This window comes from Ochotona princeps, chromosome 4 (genome assembly GCF_030435755.1).
Source record: "Ochotona princeps isolate mOchPri1 chromosome 4, mOchPri1.hap1, whole genome shotgun sequence".
Taxonomy (NCBI): domain Eukaryota; kingdom Metazoa; phylum Chordata; class Mammalia; order Lagomorpha; family Ochotonidae; genus Ochotona; species Ochotona princeps.
The window spans coordinates 51,788,452-51,810,369 of NC_080835.1; the positions used below are offsets into that span (position 1 = coordinate 51,788,452).

A 21,918-nucleotide genomic window follows, 5' to 3' on the forward strand; every position below is an offset into this window, starting at 1 on the left:
TATTCTGGGGTCAGAGGGACCTTGATAGCTTAGAGTTGTTTGTGGGGTTGCTGGTGACAACATCTGGATGGAGAGGCCCGAGGGATGGGGCAGGAGCTTCCTTGTGAGGCATAGAACCTGGGAGATGTCTGAGGGATTGCAGTCTGCCTGGGCATGGGGTGAGAATTGGGATGAAGCTCAGGGAAAGGGAGAAGACTTGGACCTGGGAAGCAGAGTGTTGACTTGGTGATGTGATAGCTTGGAGGAGTTGGCTTACTTGATTGGGAACATTCAGGTGGGAGGGTGGGATGGACCGACTAACAGGTGGTTGGAGTTCAGGGTGATTTTAAAAGAGGCCTTGTGGTCTCCAAGAGACTGGAGGTGTTTGGTTATTGGGTGGTTAAATAGGCTGGTTGTAGAGATGCCCTTCACAGCCTTTCTGGGTGTAAATTTCTGTGATAACAGTTGGCTGAGACTCAGTGAGACAAATCTGAAAGTACCTTGTAAAGAAAAGAATAAACATGGCATTGAAATATTATGTGTGGCTAACTGGGCTTTCCTTTGAGATAGTTAAAGATATCTCTCAAAGGGAGATTTAGTTACATCTATGGGTGTTCGTTGACATTAAAGAACAAAGTTCTGATGTAAGGCATTTTTGATTTTTGATTTTTGCTTCTTAGCTTTTCTTTGTTGTTTTAAGCATTTAAGAGCTTCCAGTTAATGTAATATACTTTCCAGAGTGCCATGCCTAAAAATCAACTTTATATGAGGTTGCTAACATTCATCTCAGAAACCCTGATACCCATTTGTTTCTCTGAGAAAGAATCTGTTTGTGATCTGTTGTCTGGAAATTCCCTGTGTGCTGGTTCGTCGTTTTCTGTGGGTGCTTTAAAAAGTAGCGAAGTGGAACCTTCACCACCTTCAAGTGCCAACATGGTCAGAGATGTCATCTGGTAGGTCTTTTACATGTGTGTGCAAGTTTCTGCTTATGTCTCTGCAGCTATTTCCTTTCACCTTTGACTAGTGAGAGAGAAGGTAAATTCCATCATGTAGTATATAATTATGGGGATCTACTATGTGACATGCATCGGGAATTCAAAGATGAGTAAGACAGAATCTTCAACTTACAATCTAGTGAGGAGACACGTTAATAGCCCATTTCAGCACTAGGTAATTGCAGTAATGGAAATGTGTAACACGTATAGTAAAGCAAGAGAGAAGTGCTAGGGGAAGTCCGTGAAGCTTTAGGATGGCAAAGATTGGTGCTGTGATTTGCATGTGACATCTGAGTGCCTGCTCTGTAGTGTTTTCTTCTTGATTAATCAACAGTGGTGGGGCCAGCTACAATCAGGGAAGGGTAATTTGGCCAAGATGGCTTTGGTTTACTTTTTTGGAAAGAATGCACATGATGTGGTTTATGCTTCAGGAGTGTTAAGCCTTTGATTTTGAATATCAGATACTGCTAGCCTAACACATAATCTGGAATAGCAGTTCAGTTATGTTCCTTTAATTTTTCTCTAGCAGGAGGAGGGGTGTTTCTCAGAAGTTGAGAAGGAATTTAGGCTTGGCTAATGGCTTGTCCTGATTTGGAGAGATGGATAGAAAAGAGGACTTGGGAAAGGAGTTTTTAGTGGAAAAGGCTACGGATTATTGAGCTTTTAGTGTTACTCGGCCCCTGCTGAAAGCCCTGTACCTACATCATCTGTTTGTTAGTAACAACAGCCCTGCGAGTTGTATTAACCCCATTTTATAAATGAGGAAACTGAGGCTAGAGAAATTAAAGTTTTCCCATGATTCCATAGTTTGTGGTAAGGAAGTGAAGATTGAGCACTTTTGTTTCATTTCTCACTCCACTTTTGTGCTCTGAAAAGTAGTAATTTGAAAGGTTTTCAATTAGCAATAATCGCGCCTCGGATAAACCTCATTGGCTACGATACTGCCACTGCTCAAAGTTGAGTAGTAATTTGAAATTAGAGGTCTTAATTATCTGAGGTATAAATATTGATACAGAACATTTGGCAAGTGTGATTTGAGAGGGCTTCGAGGTTTATAAGGTAGATTTTATTAGTTTTCCCTAAGGTTGAACCGTGATTGAGAGGATTTAGAATTCGTAATTGGTGTCACTGAGATTTCAATTCGTATTTCCAGATTCCAAAGGGTTTGTTTTCCTTCAGTCTGTAGACTGTGGATTCATCTTACAAGTAAACTGCTGCTTTCTTTATAAACAGAAATCCCATTTCCAAAACATGAAGCAACATTTTACTCCTGAGAATATCCAAGTGTTTAAAGAAAAATATACTGATTTTTTTTTTTCACAAGTCCTTTAATTTGCTGATAACCTGGTTCTGCTGAGCCCTTGCTTGTCCGGGCTGATCAGCCCATTTTAGTCAAGGGGGTGAGAGATAGGTCTAACTGACTCACGTTAGGCATTAAGAAGGCTATGATGATTGGCTCCGCTCAGTTCTGTCTCTCAACTTGTCAAACCACAGTGTGCTTGAGGATGTTAGTAGGATACATGTGGAGGTCCTAGCTGGGAGAGCCAGAAGACCCTACACTTCACAATGCAGTCATTTCCTCCTTGAATAGGTGAGAAGATATGGAGGCCTCCACTTGGCAGCACGCTGCAGCTTGGGGCCCAAGGTAGAAAATGCTTTGAGGACCAACACGAGCAGCCAGCCAGCCCACCTAGCACCTATGAGTTCTGGGAGGCTCACTCCTAGTGATGGTTCATCTGCCAGAACTGTGGGTTATCATGAAGATCAGTGAGTAGTTTCTAGCTCAAGGCAGAGTTCAAAGCAGGTACCTCAGTCTGCAGCTAACTTGAGGTATTATTGCTTCAAGTGAATAATTTACTTCACCTGGGCCCTGCTTACTCTTGTTAAAAGAGCAGATTGGCCTGCACTGGTTTATTTTAAAACTTTGTTCAGTCGTAAAACTTTTTATCCCAAGAGAATCTCACTTTGCAGCCTTGTGATTCTAGAAGGGCCTCAGCAAAATGCCTAGGGTGTTTGATGCTACACTGTAAACTCTTGAAGAGACCGCGCTGTGTATTCTGTTAGTAGTCCTCCCCCGCCTTTCCCTACCTCACTTACCCTAATTCTAGCCCTGCAGAGAATTGTTTTGATTTTACATCTTCCCTATTCGGATGTAAGCGTTGTGAGAATGTAGATCGCAAGTCTGTCTTGTTGTATTCTCTTACTAAACCTGGTTCTTGGCATACAGTATGTATCTAATACAGATTTCATACTCTCATTTATTTAGAGCAAGAGAGATGGACATGGACACAAACAGTATGTGTTGCCATCCTCAAGAGACAGGAGGGAGACGCGGAGACAGTGGGAACTCCCATTCGCTGGTTTTACTCCACAAATGCTTGCAATACCTGGGAGCTGGGGATTCCATCCAGGTCTACCACACAGGGTGGAAGGGGCCCAACTGTTTAAGCCATCACTTGCTGCCTTCCTGAGTGCTTGAGCGGGAGGCTGCAGTGAGGAATCAGTGCTCCCTTGACCCCAGCTGCTGCAGTGTCGATGCCAGCATCTGACATTCTAGACTGCCAGTCTGCTCCTGTAAGTGTGCTCTGGGAGCGCTAGTAACGATGGCTGCCATTTAGTGAATGTGCGCACCATGGCAGCTCTTCTGTGTGCATTTTTATTAAAAATATACAGTATCTCTGTGTCATTTGAGTTAAGTTATAGCTCAGTTCTTTCTGGCAGGAACACACTGTATACTTGGGCTCTTTGTTGCTGTTGTCCTGTCTGCTTGAAATACCTTCCCTTTACAAATCCCACCTGTTCCTTTAAGGTTCTTGGCTTTTGGACTGTTCTGAGCAACTTTGAGACCCTTCTTTCTCCTGCCTTTTATGGTTTTCTCCTTCATGTAGCAGCTTATTCATCAGATTTTGGAAGTACCTTCTGTGTATCAGGTGTTGTATTTTGCTTGAAAATACCAGGAAGGATAAAGTATGAAAATTATCCTTAGGATTGCCCAGATTGATGCGAGTGGAGACAGAGAAGGCAGTGGGTACATCAAGGAGGAGGTGGCAGGCAGTGTCACCTCTCCTTTGGTAAACCTCCAGGGGGCAGGCTGGGGGAGTACCACCCCTTGCCTTTCAAAGCAGTAATAACTGTTATGTTTTTGTTTTCCTTCTGTGAGTGTCTCCCTGTAGACATCTGATAAGTGTTCTGTGTTTCCAGGGACTTTGTTCTCTAGGGATTCTTGCTCCAAACCAAGATCTTACTAAAGGTTGAGCCATGTGTGACTGCTATTTACTTTGTATACCTACTTTTTTTTTTACTATTTATTTGAAAGGCAGAGTTAGAGGGAATAAACAGAAACAGATATTTCATTTGCCATTCACTCTCCAAATTGGAATGTTGATAGAGTCTGAGATTGGGTCTTAAGGAAGGAATGCTGAGAGAGAAGGCCAAAGGCAAAATAATAATAAGAGGCTTATTCAGTACCATGTCCTGCACTAAAAGTTTTATATGCATTATCTAATTTAATTTAGTACCACAACCTTATTTAAAAAAGCTGCTAGTGTTATCCTTTTTTTTAAATTGGAAAGTCAGAGATACAGAGAGGAGGAGGAGAGACAGAGACGAAGACCTTCCATCCATTGAGTACTCTCCAAGCAGCTGCAACGGCTGGAGTTGAACTGATCCGAAGCCAGGAGCCAGGAGCCTCTTCTGGGTCTCCCATGTGGGTGCAGGGTCCCAAGGCTTTGGGCCGTCCTCAACTGCTTTCCCAAGCCACAAGCAGAGAGCTGGACGGGAAGCAGGGCTGCTAGGATTAGAACTGGTGCCTATATGGGATCCTGGTATGTGGAAGACAAGGACTTTAGCTGCTAGGCTACTGCACTGGGCCCTATCTTGATTTTTTAAAGCTTTATTTTTATTGGAAAGGAAGATTTTACAGAGAGAAGGAAAGAGACTGAGAAAGATCTTCCATCTGCTGGTTCACTCTGATTGACCACAGTCAGAGCTGAGCTGATCTGAAGCCAGGAGCCAGGATCTTTTTCTAGGTTTCCTATGCAGGTACAGGGTGCCAAGGCTTTGAAGCATCCTGCTACTGCTTTCCTAGGCTGTAACCAGGGAGCTGGATGGGAAATGGTGCAGCTGGAACATGAACTGGTGCCCAGATGAGATGCTGGGGCTTGCAGGTGGAGAATTAGCCATTTGAGCCATCACTGGCTCTTATTGGTTCTACGGCAGTGGGAACAGACATAATACGCATCCAGATAAATGGCTGGCACTGGAGCTCGTCTCCGGGAACACTCCAGTACCCCTGAGTGCTGGCTGCTGCCCATCCTGTTCTGTGCTGGTTATTTCCACTAGGTTAAGTGTGGGACTTCACTGCTTTCCTGAAGGTCCTGTTCATTCTCCTTACATCCCTCGTGTCTGGAGTAGAGTGTGGTACAGTATGTATGCATGAGTGAACTCGAGAGAGAGATTCCAGCCTTCCAGTACTAGAAATGATCAGTGCACCAGGTGCTGGTCTCTTGCAGATTTAAAAGTTGTGAATCCCAGAGTCAGCATTGTAGTGTAGTGGATAAAGGCACTGCCTGTGATGCTAGCGTCTCATATGATTGGTGGTTGAAGACATGGCTACTCCCACTTCCAATCCAACTCTGCTAATGTACCTGAAAAAGCCACAGAGGACGACCCAAAGCTTGGGCTCATACACTCATGTGGGAGAACTGTAGAGGCTCCTGGCTTCAGTGTGGCAGCCTCCAGGCATTCCAGCCATCTGGGGAGTTACCCTGTGGGTGGAAGATTGATCACCCTCCTATCCTCCTCCTCTGTAATTCTTTCAAGTAGGTAAGTAAATAAACCTTGAAAAAAAGGAAAGTTCTGAATCCCAGTGTGACTTTTTTTTTTAAGATTTGTTTATTTTGGGCCCGGCAGTGTGGCTTAGTGGCTAAAGTCCTCGCCTTGAACGCACCGGGATCCCATATGGGCGCCGGTTCTAGTCCCAGCAGCTCCACTTCCCATCCAGCTCCCTGCTTGTGGCCTGGGAAAGCAATTGAGGACGGCCCAATGCATTGGGACCCTGCACCCGTGTGGGAGACCTGGAAGAGGTTCCTGGATCCTGGCTTTGGATCGGCATAACATCGGCCATTGCGGCTCACTTGGGGAGTGAATCATCAGACGGAAGATCTTCCTCTCTGTGTCTCCTCCTCTCTGTATATCTGACTTTCCAATTAAAAATAAATAAATCTTAAAAAAAAAAAGATTTGTTCATTTTTATTTGAAAGGCAGATTTACAGAGAGAAGGAGAGACAAAGATCATGTGTCTGCTGGTTCACAATGGCTAGAGCTTTGCCTGTGTGAAGCCAGGAGCTAGGAGCTTTCTCCAGATCTCATGTGGATGCAGTGGTCCAAGGACTTGAGCCATTATCTGCTGCTTTTCCAGGCCATAAGCATGGATTGGAAGTGGAATGACTGGGGCACAAGCCAGTCTGTTATGGGATGCTTGTGTAGCAGGTAGATGATGAGCTGTCTATGCTACTATTGCCTCGGCCTCCCTTAAAATTTTTTTTTGTCATCTGATTTTTTTTTTCCTCAAATGCTCATAGTAAGTCAGAACTGCATCTGGGTCTCCCTTGTTGTTGGCAGGGATTCAAATCCTTGGGCTGTTTCTGCTACTTCCCACAGTTCATTAGGAGGAAAATGGATCAGAAGTGCAGGATTGGGGCTGATGCTGTGGTACAGGTTAAGCTACTGTCTGAAACATCTGGATCCCGTATCAGACCCCTAGTTTGAATCCTTGCAGCTTCATTTAAGGTCCAGGTCCCAGTTAATATGTCTGGAAAACAGTGGAAGACATTAGGTCCTTGTCACCATGTGGGAGACCTGGAAGGAGATCTAGGCTTCTCTGGCTTTGGTCTGGAGTGAACCAGTGGATGAAAACTGTCTCTTGCTGTCATTCTTTCAAATAAAAAAGAAATCTTAAAAAAAAAAAAAAAAGGTTGAAGAGCTAGGACTGGAACTAGGCCTTCTGATAGAGGCAGCTTAACCTGCTGTGTTTGAATGCCTACCCACCAGTGCTGTACACTGACTTATGTTTCCTGTGTCTCCTATGAGGCACTAAGTAAATGCTAGGGAGTGATTGAATGAGTGCAGGTATCCTCCTCCTCCTTTTTTTTAAGGGTTTGCTTACTTATTATATATTTTTAAAGATTTATTTATTTTTATTGGAAAGTCAGATTTATAGAGAGAAGGAAAGACAGATCTTTTGTCAGCTGATTCACTTCCCAAGTGGTCACAATGAGCTGATCTTAAGCCAGGAGCTTCTTCCCACATCTCCCATGCAGGTGCAGGATCCCAAGTCTTTAGGCCATCCTAGACTGCTTTCCCAGGTCACAAACAGGAGCTGGAAGGGAAGTGGAGCAGCCGAACATGAACCGGTGCCCGTATGGGATCCAGTGCATGCAAGATGAGGATTTAGCCATTATGCCACCATGCTGGGCCCTACTCAGTTTTTATCTTAAGGCAGAGTTACAGAAAGAAAAGGCAGGAAAATCTTCCAGCCACTGGTTCCCTCCCCAAATGGCCACAGTGGCTGGAGCTGGGCTAGTCCAAAGCCAAGAGTCAGGAGCTTCTGCTGGGTCTCTCATGTGAATGCAGGGTCCCAAGTATTTGGACCATCTTTTACTGCTTCCCCAGGCACGTTATCAGGGGGCTGAATTGAAAGTGGAGCAACTGGGATGAACTGGCACCCATTTAGGATTCCATAGCTGCAGGCAGAGCTTAACCTCCTACACCACAGAGCCGTCCCACACCCCTGCCCCAGGTATTATTAATAGTCTGTACTAGGAACCGCTTCCCTGGTGTAGCTGGTACCTGCAGTGCCAGCATCTCATATGGGTGCTGATTCAAAACCTGGCTGCTCCTCTTCTGATCCATCTCCCTGTGACTGACTCGGAAAAAGTAGCAGAGGATGGCCCCGGTCCTTGGCCCCCTGCATCCTCATTGGGAGACCAGGAAGAAGCCCCTGGCTCCAAGTTTCAGACCAGCCCGACTTTGTTGAGCCATTTGAATGTTGATTGAAGAGAGGAAGATTCTCATTCTCTCTCTTCCTCTCTTTCTCCTTCTCTCCTTCCCTCCATCTTTCCCTGCCTCCCCTTCTCTTTGTAACTTAGCCTTTCAAGTAAAAAATGAATCTTGTAAAAACGATCTGTGTTAATATTATTGGGATGAGAGAAGAAAAAAATAGTGTTGGAAGGAGTAGACAAAAAGACTTATGTGTAACCTTCAGTTCTGTAGCCATTTATCGTGGAATGCAATCAGTGTGCATTCTGGCACATGTCCTTGGCAAATTCTGATTTGGTTTGCGATAAGAACACTTACTGTCCCCCAGCTTACCTTGCCTTTTCCAAGTTTCCATCCTTTGCTACTTTCCCTGGCTACAAGCAAGGAGTTGCATGAAGTGAAGCAGCCAGGACACAAAGCAGTGTCCATATGAGATCCCAGCAGTTGTAAGGTAAGGATTTAGCCTTTAGGCTACCATGCCAGGCCCCTACTTACAATTAAAAAAAAAATTTTTTTATTGGAATATGAGTGAGAATGAACCAGTCTGCTGGTTTACTTCCTGAATACCTTCAAAAGCTAAAGTGAGGACCTGAAGCACAGTGTAGGTCTCTCCTGTTTGGGTGACAGGAGCCCAATTCACTGAGCCGTCACTGCAGCTCCTGAGGGTATGCATTGTCCTGAAGTTAGAGTGTGAGCCGTGGGACTGCACCTGAGTACTGTGCAATGGGTTATGGGCTTGTCGGCGTCAATTCATCTACTTGCGGAAGGTATTCAGTTGTCATCTGGGTAGTAAAAGTGTATAGGAGAGAGGGAAGGAAGGATGAAGAGGAGTATTAACTCTTGAGTATCATGGTATATTCCTCAGTTCTTGGCACATAGCAGGTATCAGTATATTTATTGAAAAAAGGAGAATGAGTATAAATGTGAAGCCTGCTGAGCTTAAGGAGTGTTGAATTAGGACCAGTGCAGTGGCATAGTAGGCTCCTCCCCCACTTGTAACACTAGCATTCCATATGGGTGCTGGTTCTTGTCCCTGCTACTCCACTTCTGATCTGGCTCCCTGCTTATAGCCTGGAAAAACAGCAGAGGAAGGCCTGAGGTCTTGGGCTCTGCATCCATGTGGGAGACCCAGAGGAAGCTCCTGGCTCCTGGCGTTGGACTGGTCCAGACTCACTTGTGGACCAGAGGAGTGAACTAGTGCGTGGAAGCTCACTCTCTTTGTGTCTCCCTCTCTGTAACTCATTTTCTTTTCTTTTTTTTTTTTAAATTTATTTTATTGTATTGTTGTTGACAGTGGTTACATAGTTAATTATGGTTAAAAAAAAAGGTTCAGGGGGTATAGGAAAGTGGGTAATACTATTATGTCCATATTGTTTCCATCATGTATGCGAGGTAAAGGGGAATATTGAGGGAGAAGCCTCACCCGGTTTCCCGCCCACCCCAAGTTCCGGATGTGGAGCACACTCTGAGATACTTGCTCAAGTGGTTTTAATAGTTCTCCAGTTATGAATCGCTGCCAGTTTCGCTCAATGAGTTCATCCACTGATTGATATGGTCCATCATAAAGTCTCCGTTCGCCCCATATTTCGCTGCCAACAATATACAGCTGAGATGAATGAATGACCTGTTCTGTCTTCTGTCCTTTCTTGGTTAGAGTTCTGAGTCCAGCAGTTCGATTGGGGAGATCTCCAAAGAAACTTTGAGGTATTCCCAGACCAGATTCTTGTATGTTCTAGCAAGCACAGGGCCCGGCACAGTCCATCACCCCGATCAGCTGGTGGTTGCAGTTGCTGGGTTGGTTCTGTTTTCAGTCCCAACTTCCACTGGAACCAATAGGTGTTGCAGTCCAGTCTGGTTCTGCCCAGCACATGCTCAGCCCTTACATCAACCAGTGAGAGCTGCAGGCTAGTCGGGGCGACCCACAATAACCCCCACCAAGCCCGCCCCCTACCCTGGTTTGCCAGTATGTGTAGCAGTAGACCAGTCTGTCCCCCATCCTATTTGGCTCTTGTACTTGTCACTGGGTATTAAAGCTTAGTTCCATCTAACCAACTCAACCATCCAGCCCTAACAGATGTTGTTGTGTAACTCATTTTCAAGTAAAAAATTAGTCTTTAAGGAAAAAACAAGTGTTGAGTCAGTTGCAAAGGTTATCTGACATGCCTACTATCTGTTCTAGAAATAGCACAATAACCTCTGCCAGTACTTGCTTACAGACTGCTTCAGCAGCGTCTCCATTTTTAATTAATGCGGTATTGCTCCTTAATGAGTCAGACATGGATGCCGAGGATCTCAAGACCTGCTCTCTGCCTCCATGCGGCCCTGTGTAGATTCTGTCAGTTGTCATGTTTTGTTTTTTTTTTAATATTTATTCATTTTATTACAGCCAGATATACACAGAGGAGAAAAGACAGAGAGGAAGCTCTTCCGTCCGATGATTCACTCCCCAAGTGAGCCGCAACGGGCTGATGCGCACCGATCCGAAGCCGGGAACCTGGAACCTCTTCCGGGTCTCCCACACGGGTGCAGTGTCCCAATGCATTGGGCCGTCCTCAACTGCTTTCCCAGGCCACAAGCAGGGAGCTGGATGGGAAGTGGAGCTGCTGGGACTAGAACCGGCGCCCATATGGGATCCCGGTGCGTTCAAGGCGAGGACTTTAGCTGCTAGGCTACGCCGCCTGGCCCAGAGTTGTCATGTTGTTATTGCCTGTCTTTTCTGTTTGGCAGAAACATACTTTTTTTTTTATCTCTTTTGCACCTGATTAGCACAGAGCAGGTATACAAATGTTTATTGAATTTTTTTAGTTTTATTTGAAAGGCAATTACAACTTCCATCAGTTGGTTCAAACCTCAAAAGGCTGTAAGGGGCTAGGGCGAGGTTGGGTCGAAGGCAGAAATTTGGAACTCCATCCTGGTCTCCTGTGTGATGTCTTGGAAATTGACCACCAGAGACTAACTAGCCAGCTTTGGCAAGGAAGAATCCTTATTTTACTTACCTGGGCACCAGTGTGGATTACTCCGTAATGGCTGGGCCTCGGTTGTCCCCCTGTCTCCATATTTTGTAGAGTAGTTGCGTGAGCTATTTTTAGCACTGGTGCAGAAGGTGAGTGAGGTAGTGGTAGAAAGGCAGGGGGTGTTGGGCAAGCAAGCAGGGATACTGAAGCAGATACGGGAGTTAGCTTTTGGGCTAGTATAATCCTGGGAGATTCCTGAGTCACTACAGCTTGCATTTCCTTATCTCCTTTCTTATCCTCAGCAGTCTTTACCTGACTTTGCTGTTCCTTTGAAACCTAGTTCATTGCTGCTTGACCACCATTTCCTGTAAGTGAGCTTGGTTTTGCCCACATGCAGGCTGACTTCCACTTCAGTGGGTGGGCAGTGGGTGGGCAGGGACCTGGGCACTCAGACCACCTTCTGCTGCTGTTTCAGGCATAGTACCAGGGAGCTGGATTGAAAGTGGACCAACTGAGATTCAAAACTGCATACAGGATGCTGCCTTTGCAAGGCAGTGGCTTAACCTGTTGTCTCTGAACCTGAGCCTCCTTTTTAAAATTTATTTATTTTTATTTTTTATAGAAAATCAGATATAAAGAGAGGAGGAGAGACAGAGAGGAAGATCTTTTCTTCCGTTGATTCACTCCCAGAGCGACTGCAATGGCCAGAGCTGAACCAATCTGAAGCCAGGAGCTCTTCCTGGTCTCCCACGCAGGTGCAGGGTCCCAAGGCTTTGGGCCGTCCTCGATTGTTCTTCCAGGCCACAAGCAGGGAGCTGATGGGAAGCGGGGCTGTCAGGATGAGAACCAGTGCCCATATGGGATCCTGGTGTATGCAAGGTGAGGACTTTAGCTACTAGGCTACTGTGCTGGGCCCCTCTTACTTTTTTTTCTAAGATTTGATTGGTTCAGTAGCTAAAATTCTCACTTTGCACACACTGGGATCCCATGTGGGCACTGGTTTGTGTTGTGACTGCTTCACTTCCCTTCCAGCTGCCTGCTTGTGGCCTGGGACGGCAGTAGAGGATGGTCCAAAGCCTGCAGACCCTGTACACACATGGGAGAGCTTGAGGAGGCCCCTTGCTCCTGGCTTGGGATTTGTTCACCTCCAGCCTTTGCAGCTGCTTATGGAGTGAACCAGCAGGCTGAAGATCTTTATTTCTGTATCCTTCTCTCTGTAAATCTGCCTTTCTAGTAAAAAAAAAAATTTGAAAGAATTTACTTATTTGAAAGTCTGAGTTACACAGAGAGGAAGAGAGATGGAGAAATCTTCCATCCGTTGTTTCATTCCCCCAAATAGCCACATTGGCTGCAGCTGGGCTGGTCCCAAGCTAGGAGATAGCAGCGTCCTCCAAGTCTTCCATGTAATTACAGGGGCCCAAGCATGTGGACCATCCCGCTGTGACATCCCAGACACTTGACCAGAGAGCTGGATTGGATGGGAAGTCGTTGGCACAGGAACCAGTGCCCATATGAAATCTGGTGCTACAGACTGATGCTTTACTTGTCCTGCCACTGTGCCATCCCCTGAACTTGAATCTTAACCTGTAGATCATCCACCCCTGTTAAACACCTGCATAAAGTTATGACATAGCCTATATAAACTTTCTGGTGAAAGAGAATTTATTATTCCATGGTCAGCATTTTCTTTGTTTAAATTCCTTTGTTGCAATATTGTTCAGATTGGGCTAGAATTCTTACTTCTGTGTGGTTTCTACTGTTTAGTCTTTACTATTCCCTCGCTCAGATTCTGCTGCTTAGCATCTCTGTCAAAGGCACAGGCCCTACCAGAGATGCCCCGGGAACTGTGGGCTCAGAACAGGGGAGGCTCCTTGCCTTCTAAGGAGTAAGCTTTCAAGCCAATCAAAGGAATCCATCTGCTATCTTTTCTTGTCTCCTCAACACTTCTGTTTTCCTTTCTTGCAGACATTTGTTATCTCTGCTCCTCAGAGGAAAATTCGTAGATAAATATAAATTCTTTAGTTCCCCCTAAATTGAAGATTCCCCAAGAGACTGCTAGGTCAAAGCCATGGGGCTTTTGGTGCTGGACGGCTGAAGGGGGAAACAGCATAAGCCCAGGCTGATTTTTTTTTTGTCCTTTTATCTTCTTTTTCCCTTCCGACTTGGGGATTTACCAGTAACTGGATGCGTTCTGTTGCTTGGAAGCCTCAGGTGACATTTCCCTCCTCCTCCTCTTCGACTAACTCCTGAGCTTGTAGCTTAGTGCCAGGCCAAGTGTTTTTCCTCCTGCGCTAAGGATAGTAGCTAACGTCATAGATGATTTGTTAAAAGACTTATTATTTGAAAAGAAAGAGGACAGATAGATCTTCCATCCACTGGTTCACTCCTCAAATGGCTGCACTGGCCAGGGCTGGGCCAGGCTGAAGTCAGGAGCTTCAGCTGAGACTTTCACTTGGGGCGGGGGTCCAAGCACTTGGGCCATCTTCCAATGCTTTCCCTCGTGCATTAGCAAGGAGCTGCATTGGAGGGGAGCGGATAGGACTTGAATCCATGTCCAGTTGGCCCCAATAGCCAGTGTACTATGTAATGTGCTCAGTATTTAGATGCATTAGCTCTTTTAATTCTACTCTGGGGCAATTGTTATCTTCATTTTTCTGAGAACAACTGAGACATAGAGAGCAATTTACTCAGAGCTGAACAGCTTGTCACTGGAGCTGGGATTTGAAGCTGGCAGTGTAACTCCATGAGCTCTATTGCTGGTGTGCATTTGAACAGATACTCTTTTTGAAATTTGCAAGTTTATTGTGCATTTAATTATGCTTGATACTTTATTTGATCTTGGGGATTTTTTTTTTAATTAATTACATTGCATTATGTGACAGTTTCATAGACTTTGGGATTCCCCCAAACCCTCCCCTTACCCTCCCCCCGTGGTGGATTCCTCCACCTTGCTGCAGTATTACAGTTTAAATTCAATCAAGATTCTTGCATTGCAAGCATTTCATTATACCAAGCATAGAGTCCAGCATCTTATTGTCCAGATACATTCAACGGTTTCTTGGGGAGACCATCTCTGGTCTGAAGGTAGAGCTGGCAGAGTATCATCCCGATCCATTAAAAGTCCCAACACAGCATCAACAGCAATTTACAACATTATGGAATTAATTTACATGGTATTGAGTAACCAATATGTTAAAAAATGCAAGTTCTTAACCACATCCTGTGACTACTTCATTGACATTTCAATTATTAGTTTATATACAACCAGCTTCTATACACCTGAAAATGGCTATAGGGCACTATTCAGCTGTCTCATGTCTATTTTCATTTTAGTATTTAGCAGTTTATAGTGTTGAATCATAATTTTGCTGAACTTGGCAGTTTTTAGGATAGTCTAAACTGGCTTCTTATAACTCTCACAAGGCATATGTCAACAGTTTAGGTGAACAGTTTTAGGAGGGGTGTGCAGAGAAATCTTCAATACCTTAGTGAGGAATAACTAATCTTTGTGTCCTACCTAGTAAGGTATATGTGAATCCATGTTGACCATTTCCTGTCTGGTTCTAAGCTTTCCTTGTTGTTCTCTGTCTATTCTAGTTTTGTTTGTTTTTTTGGTCGGGAGAGGGGGTGGTGGTTCTGGAGCGGCCCTGATGGTCATTACAAGAGAGGGTGGGGATCCAAAGTTGGAACTCAGTAAGAACCAGAGAAAGCTCCTCTCCTTAGTCCCGAAGGAAGTTTACTGTTCTGTTTCTGTGGACCACTCAGGGCTCCTGGCTGTTGTTCTGATGACATTAGATCCTGCAAGGCAGGATTTGGGCTTCTTCCGTCCCATGTGGTAGATCCAAATGGGGGTGGATGACCTCAGAGTTCTCGGCCTCCAAAGGCACTCCAATTCCCCGTGGTCTCTTTGGCAGTTGGGATGTAGTCCTTGGTGCCTGTACTGATAGTCCTTGGTGAGGATCTGGGAGTCTTCAGGGTTGGGATACAAGCCTCCCTCCTCCTGTCTACCTGCTCCACTCTGGGGTCCCCAGTCTTGGGGATTTATAAGTGGTTAAAGAGACTGTGTGCTCCAATAGAATTTGTAGTCAGAGTGGACGATTGGATTAACGGAAAAGATACTACTTGGGGTGCCTGGCTTTGAGTCCTGTCTGCACCTGTAATTCCAGCTTCCTGGAATATGTGCACCCTGGGAGGCATCTGGTTATGGCACAGATAGTTGGATGCCTGCCCTTCATCACATGACCTCAGTTGGGATCCTGGTTCTTGGCCTTGTCCCCAACCCAACCCTGGCGGTTGTGGGCATTTAGGGAATAAACCAGTGAATATGAGCATTTTTTTTCTCTCTCTCTACTAGCAAATTTCTTCCAATTTGCCATGTAGGTGTAGCAACCCAAGGTCTTGGGCCATCTTCTGTTGCTTTCCTAGGCACATTAGTGGGGAGCTGGATCAGAATGTGGAGTAAGAGCTGAATGTGCAGAGGTAGGATGGGCCCAGCATGAGGTCGACTTTAAATGACAACCTGGGCAATTTTGTTATACTAATCCATTTGTTAATTTCTGATCCTTTTTTTCTTAGAATGTAAAAGTTAAAGTCAAAATTTTAAGTTTATTTAAAGGTGAAAAATCACAGGTACATGGCACGTTTGGTGGTGGAGAGGATCAGGAAGGGAAGGATGGGAGAGAGGGAAATGTTTGCCCTCCATTCTGTGTCTGCAGGAAGAGAGAGGTCGTCCCTCTGCGTTGGTCTTGTGTGGTTGGCTGGCTTCATGATAAGGCACGTGAATAGGCAACAAAGTGGAGCAGCTGGGACCTGAACCAGAGTCCAAATGGGACGCATCGTAAGCAACAGCTTTACCTGCCTCAGCACAGTATTGGTCCCAAATAAACCTTGAATGCAAAAATAAACTAAACAAGAGCAAGAACCTTGGTTGTCTTGTTCATGTCAAATTATTGGAGTCTAGAAAAATATCTGACATAAAAAAGGTACCAATATTTTTAAAATAATGAAATGATGGTTCGGTGTGATACCTCGTGGCTGCATCCTCACCTCACATCTGTAGGTCGCCTGGTGCCCCTAGATGTGCACTGCTGCTTTTCATTGTCAAAGCCTCAGTCCTAACTATATGCTGTTTGGGCTTGCAAAGTGTTTTACTGTGGTTATTAGGGTTTTTTTTTTCTGTTGTTTTAATTTTTTTTCTTAATTTTTTTTTTTTTTTTTACTGTGGTCATTAGTGACCAAATAGTAGTATTTCTCTTAGAAGGAAGTGTCATTGTTTAGTTTTAGCAGCTACGAAGATGGACAAGGACAGAACCCCTTTGTCAGCTCCATGTCCGTTGTGATCCAGATGCCAGCCTGTCTCTGTCTCTTTCCTTCTGGAGCAAGTCTTAAGTTCTAAAAAAAAAGCTGTTTCTTGCGGAACTGATTTGCCATGCAGTGCTGTGGTTGAACACAGCCTGTTATTCTGTCACTTGCTTGGTCTTCCTGATGAGGGAGTAGAGGGAGGGGGAACCAGTTTTCTGAACATTGGGGCATTTGATAGCTGATAATGAATTAAGTCACAGCAGGGATGGGGTTATAGAGGAGTAGCTTCTTAGCCATGGAGAGTAGAGATGGTCTTTGCATGAACAGTAGTGGCAATATCTGAAAAGGTAAATTTTGTTGGTTTAAGATGCCTTTTCTATTTCCTGTGGGGTCTGCAGCATCGCTACTGTTTGTTCAGGGTAGAACTACTGTGTTATATTCTCTAGAGAGACAAAATCAGTAGGATATATGAAAGGGAATTTACCAGGGTAATTGTAATTGGCCATGTAATTATTGCGGCTGACAAGTTCTATGCAGGTCACTTGCAGTCTGGAGACCCTGGGATGCTGGCAGTGACACTGAATCCAAGTCCAAAGATCTCAGTACCAAGACCGTCACTCTGAGTTGGAGACAGAAAACCTTGGTGCTAGCACAGCATCTTCTGTTGTGACCCTGCAGTCAAGGCCAGCGGTGGTTACCCAGGGCTCCCAGAGCCAGAGTCTTAAGTTGCCATCTGTATTTACTCTCTCTACTCCTCAATGGTTTGATGATGTCTGCCTATGTTGAGGCTGGGTCCTCTCATCTAGTTCACTAAGACTCACATGCTAGCCTTGTTTGGCAACAACCTTGCCGACACAGCAAAAATAATGCTTTTCCAGATTTCTAGATATTTCTTACTTCAGTGACGTAAAACTATAAAAACAAAACTCTTAGCACTATTTAGTGTTCATATGACTGCACATTAGTATTCACTTACTGCACATATGATTGTGCCATATTATGTGCTAGTCTTTATTATTATTTTTTTTTTGAAAGGCGGATATACAGAGAGGAGGAGAGACAGAAAGATCTTCCATCTGCTAATTCATTCCCCAAGTGACCGCAGTGGCTGGGGTTGAGCCAATCTGAAGCCAGGAGCCAGGAGCTCTTCCTGGTCTCCCACACGGGTGCAGGGTCCTAAGGCTTTGGGCTGTCCTCGACTGCTTTCCCAGTCCACAAGCAGGGAGCTGGATGGGAAGCAGGATTGCTGGGATTAGAACCAGCACCCATATGGGATCCTGGCGCATGCACGGTCAGGACTTTAGCCATTATGATATCACGGCTAGTCTTTTAAAATACAAAAATGGAAAATATTTAAATAATCTTTTATATTTATTAGGATGGGTATATGGGAGAAAAGTCATGTTGATGAAGGATTTATATGCAAAATGTATAAAGAGCTTACATGTCAACAATAAAAAGTCAAGTAGACCAATTTAAAAAATAAATAAAGTTGAATAAACTTACAAAGAAAAAGCAAAATAATGCATGGGATGATATTCAACATCGTTAGACAGCAGATAAATGAAATCAAGACCACAATGATTGCTTCATTCCCACTAGGATGCTATATTCAAAAAGATGGAGAGGATGATAGATGTTGGCAAGCACAAGGAGAGATCAAAACCTTCATACCCTGATAGAACTGTAAAATAAGGAAGCCAGTATGAAAGAGTTTCTAAGATTAAACATAGTTATATGACTTAGCAGTTTCACTCCAAAGTGTATACTCAAGAGAAATTAAAATGTCTACAAAAAACTACATACAGATGTTTGTAGCAGCATTATTCATAATAACAGAAGAGCCAACTGGTGAGTAGATAAATGAAATATTTATGTAATGATATATTAGTTAGTGAGAAAAGTATACTGCTGACATGATTTAACATGGATGATCCTTGAAAATGTGTTAAGTGAAAGAAGACAGTCACCATACCACATGTATGAGTTCATTTGAACGAAAAGTCTAGAGCCCGGCATGGTAGCTTAGTAGCTAAAGTCCTTGCTTTGCATCTGCTGGGATCCCATATGGGCACTGGTTCTAATCTCGGCAGCCCCGCTTCCCATCTAGCTCCCTATTGTGGCTGGGAAAGCAGTTGAGGATGGCCCAAAGCCTTGGAACTCTGCACCTGCATGGGAAACCCGGAAAAGCTCCTGGCTCCTGGCTGTGGATCGGCTCAGCTCTGGCCATTGTGGTCACTTCTGGGGGAAATCATTGGACAGAAGATCTTCCTCTCTGTATATATGACGTTCCAATAAAAATAAGTCTTAAAACATTAAAAAAGTTTTAATGTGCTAAAATATTCTGGATTAAAAGAATAACATCAGTAAAGCATTCCCAGCTCGCTATTTGTAGAAGGAGATTGATTTTTTAATTCGTTTTGTTTTTATTTTTATTTTTTTTAGAAGGACATTCAGAATCTTCCCTGTTGTGGGAGACAATAGCAAGTTGAATCTCCCTGAAGGTACCAGGAGCAATTGATAAGGAGATGATTGAGCAGGATACATTCTGATTCACAGGTCTAGGTAAAGAACCTGCTAGGGGAACTAGCTGTGTTTTGGGGAACTGTACCTTGCTGCTGTTGAGTTGTAAATGGCTCAAGCCCCTCCTTCCTGGAGCCCTCCATGACAACCTGCCTTTAAAAGTCTGATGCTGTTAATAAACTTCGGCTTTCGACCATCAGTCAGAGTCCACGCGTGTTATTATCGGCTCTGTGCACCAAGTCCATTGCTGCTGGACGACGACACCTGTTGTGGCCTGGGAAAACAGTAGAGGACGGCCCAGAGCCTTGGGACCCTGCACCCACATGGGAGACCTGGAAGAAGCTCCTGGCTCCTGGCTTCAGATTGGCTCAGCTCTGGCCATTGCGCCAGGTCCAAAAATAAATAAATCTTAAAAAAAAAAAAATCCTTAGCCTCATTACTCTACCTGAGAGGAGATGTAACAGACTTTAAGCTCCTTGAGAGTGAGAGATCGCTGTATCCTCAGTCTGGAGGTTAGCATACTGTTATTTAATAATGTAAGGATTTGAGCAGATATAGGAATGAGTGAAAGTAGAGAGTGCTTTATAAAGGAGGCGATATTTGAGCTACAAATTAAAGGACTAAAAGAAGTGAGTTAGTGAAGATGAGGAAAGAACACAGCAACAGCCAAACAGCGCTGGCACATGGGAAAGAAAGGCATGTTCAGTTGCTGGTTGGGTCAGTGTGATTGGAGCATAACCCATTAGGTGGAGAGGGGTGAGATAAGGAAGCTGTTTAAGCAGATTAGGAAGTACCTTGTGTGTTGTACTAAAGAGCTTGGACTTCAGCCCATAGGCAATAGGAAGAAATGTTTGTCAGAGTAAACAGATCATGATACAGATAGATATGTGTTAAAGATCACTGTGGCTGCTTATATGTTCTAAGTCTTTTCTGGCAGGATTAGAGTCAGGTGGAGTACTTTTTGTTAGTTATTTAAAAAGATGTTAGAGTTCTAGTTCATACGATATTACGATATTATTACGCGCAGCAAAGTTAGTTATTTAAAAAGATTGTAGAGTTCTAGTTCATACGATATTACGATATTATTACGATATTATTATGCGCAGCTAATCCCCACAACCTGGTTCTTTACCGTGAGCTGAAACACGCCAGACGCAACGAGGTATCTTAGGAGGTTTATTCCAACGGGGCCGGAACGGCTAGAGGTGGTGAAAATCAGGAGGAGAAAAAGGGGAGAGGAGAGAGAGGGAGAGACCAGAGAGAGAGAGACAGACCAGAGAAGGAGGGGTAAGAGAGAGGGATCATAAGAGAGAGAGCCGCACCTCGGGGGGGGGGGGGGGGGGGGGGCCTTTTGTCAGCCAGATGTAGGGGGTGGGGATTGGGAGGGATTGAGGCCAGGCCCCCAGGGGATTGGTGCCTGGGGATGATTGGTGAGTGGGCGGGGCTGGGGGAGGGGCTGGAAGATGGGGGGTGGGATTCAGGTGGAATGCCAGGTTACATCTGATTGGTGGGTAGCTAGGCCGGCGGGAATTTCGTGAGCTGTGAGGAAGAAGGAATGGCGCCGGGTCCAGGTTATCCGTGATGACCTTCAAATCGCTCCTGTAGGCCATGGTAATAGGTTGAGAGAAAGCAGGGGTTAAAACTGAACCCAGGCAGTGTGGCAGTGAACAGTTCAAGGAGATTTTATGGTTGGGTAGGGGTGCTCATGGAAAAGCAGCAGCAGATAGTCCAAGTACTTGGATCCCTGCACCCACATGGGAGACCCAGAAGAAGTTCCTGACTCCTAGGTTCAGACCAGCCTGGTTCTGGCCATGGAGGCCTTATGGGGAGTGAACCAGTACATGGAAGACCTCTCTCTCTTTGCCTGTCCTTCTCTTTCTGTAATTCTGCCTTTCAAATAAAACTAAATTAAACAAAAAATTTTTATGAACTGTATTACTGTAACAATATAGAGGAATTCAATATGGGGGGAGGGTTTGGGGGAATCCCAGAGCCTATGAAACTATTATAAAATGAAATTTAAAAAATTCTTATCTATGAAATAAAATTTTTTTAATCATCCTGCTGTAGATTTATTGAATTTTTTGGCAAGGCCAGACCAAATGATTTCACGTATGCTCTGTGTTCCTTACCCTGCCCAAAGGATTGGTTTGAGTGTTTTTGTGGCTTTGTCTCAGATCAGGGAACAATTTCAGCTCAATTCACTCTGGGAAAGTTATCAAATGATTTATGTACTGAGAGTTGGAATGCTTCTGTGTGTCACAGGAAGAAGAGTTGAGCCCTGACCTCAAAAACTTTACTATTCTAAAGCAGTGGTTTTTCAAGTAGGTAATCTTTGTTCCCCAGGGGACATATAATTAACACTCTGTAGGCATTCTTGGTTGTTGCAACTGGGAGTATATTATTCGCAGTCCATCCTACGTCAAAGAATTAACCACGCCAGAGTGTCAGTAGTGCCAAGGTTGAAAAACACTTCTCCAAAAAGTTAAAACTTTTAACTAGAAGCAGAACTTTGAGGTTGGAAGGCTATACTTTTAGTTAACAGCAGAGCAGGGACTGAAACTCACAGTTTCCCTGGTTTGTCCTGCTTGTTGCCACAGGCCATTTATAATCAGCATTAAAGAATATAATATTTCATCTTGTTTCATCTACTAATCCTGATTCTTACTGTACTAGCCATACTCAATTATTTGTATATTATCAACTTTATTTCTTTATGTTGGGACCATTGTCTGAAACATAATTTTTTGTTTGTTTTTGATAAGCTTTTTCAAAAAAATTTTTGTTTTTTATTTGAAAGGCTCAGAGAAAGAAAGATCAGTTGTGTCAATCTTCAGTTTACTGGTTGATTACACAGATGCCTTCAACAGCCAGGGCTGGGCCAGGCCAGACCCAGGAGTGCACTTGAACCGTCACCTGCTGCCCCATAGGTTGTGTAATAGAGGAGCTGGCCCTGGAGTAGGCACTGCTAATGGGATGTGGGCATCTTAATTCCTGTTGCAAGTGCTGAGCCTTCATGTAGCTCAGGGCTTTGGACAGTATTTTAATATCTCTTCCAGGAAGCCTCCTGTAATCTGTGACACTCCGTGTTGCATTAAAATCCACTATATTTTTGCAGAGTAACTGTG

At 44.4% G+C, this 21,918-nt stretch overlaps 1 protein-coding gene and 1 pseudogene across 3 annotated transcripts in view; one reads left to right on the forward strand and one right to left on the reverse strand.

Moving 5' to 3' along the window:
- The window catches only part of RNF121 (ring finger protein 121), a 79,951-nt gene that overhangs the window by 2,106 nt on the left and 55,927 nt on the right, over positions 1-21,918 (forward strand). The gene's annotated exons all lie outside the window — the stretch shown is intronic.
- On the reverse strand, positions 1,806-1,933 carry LOC118759536 (U4 spliceosomal RNA; annotated as a pseudogene).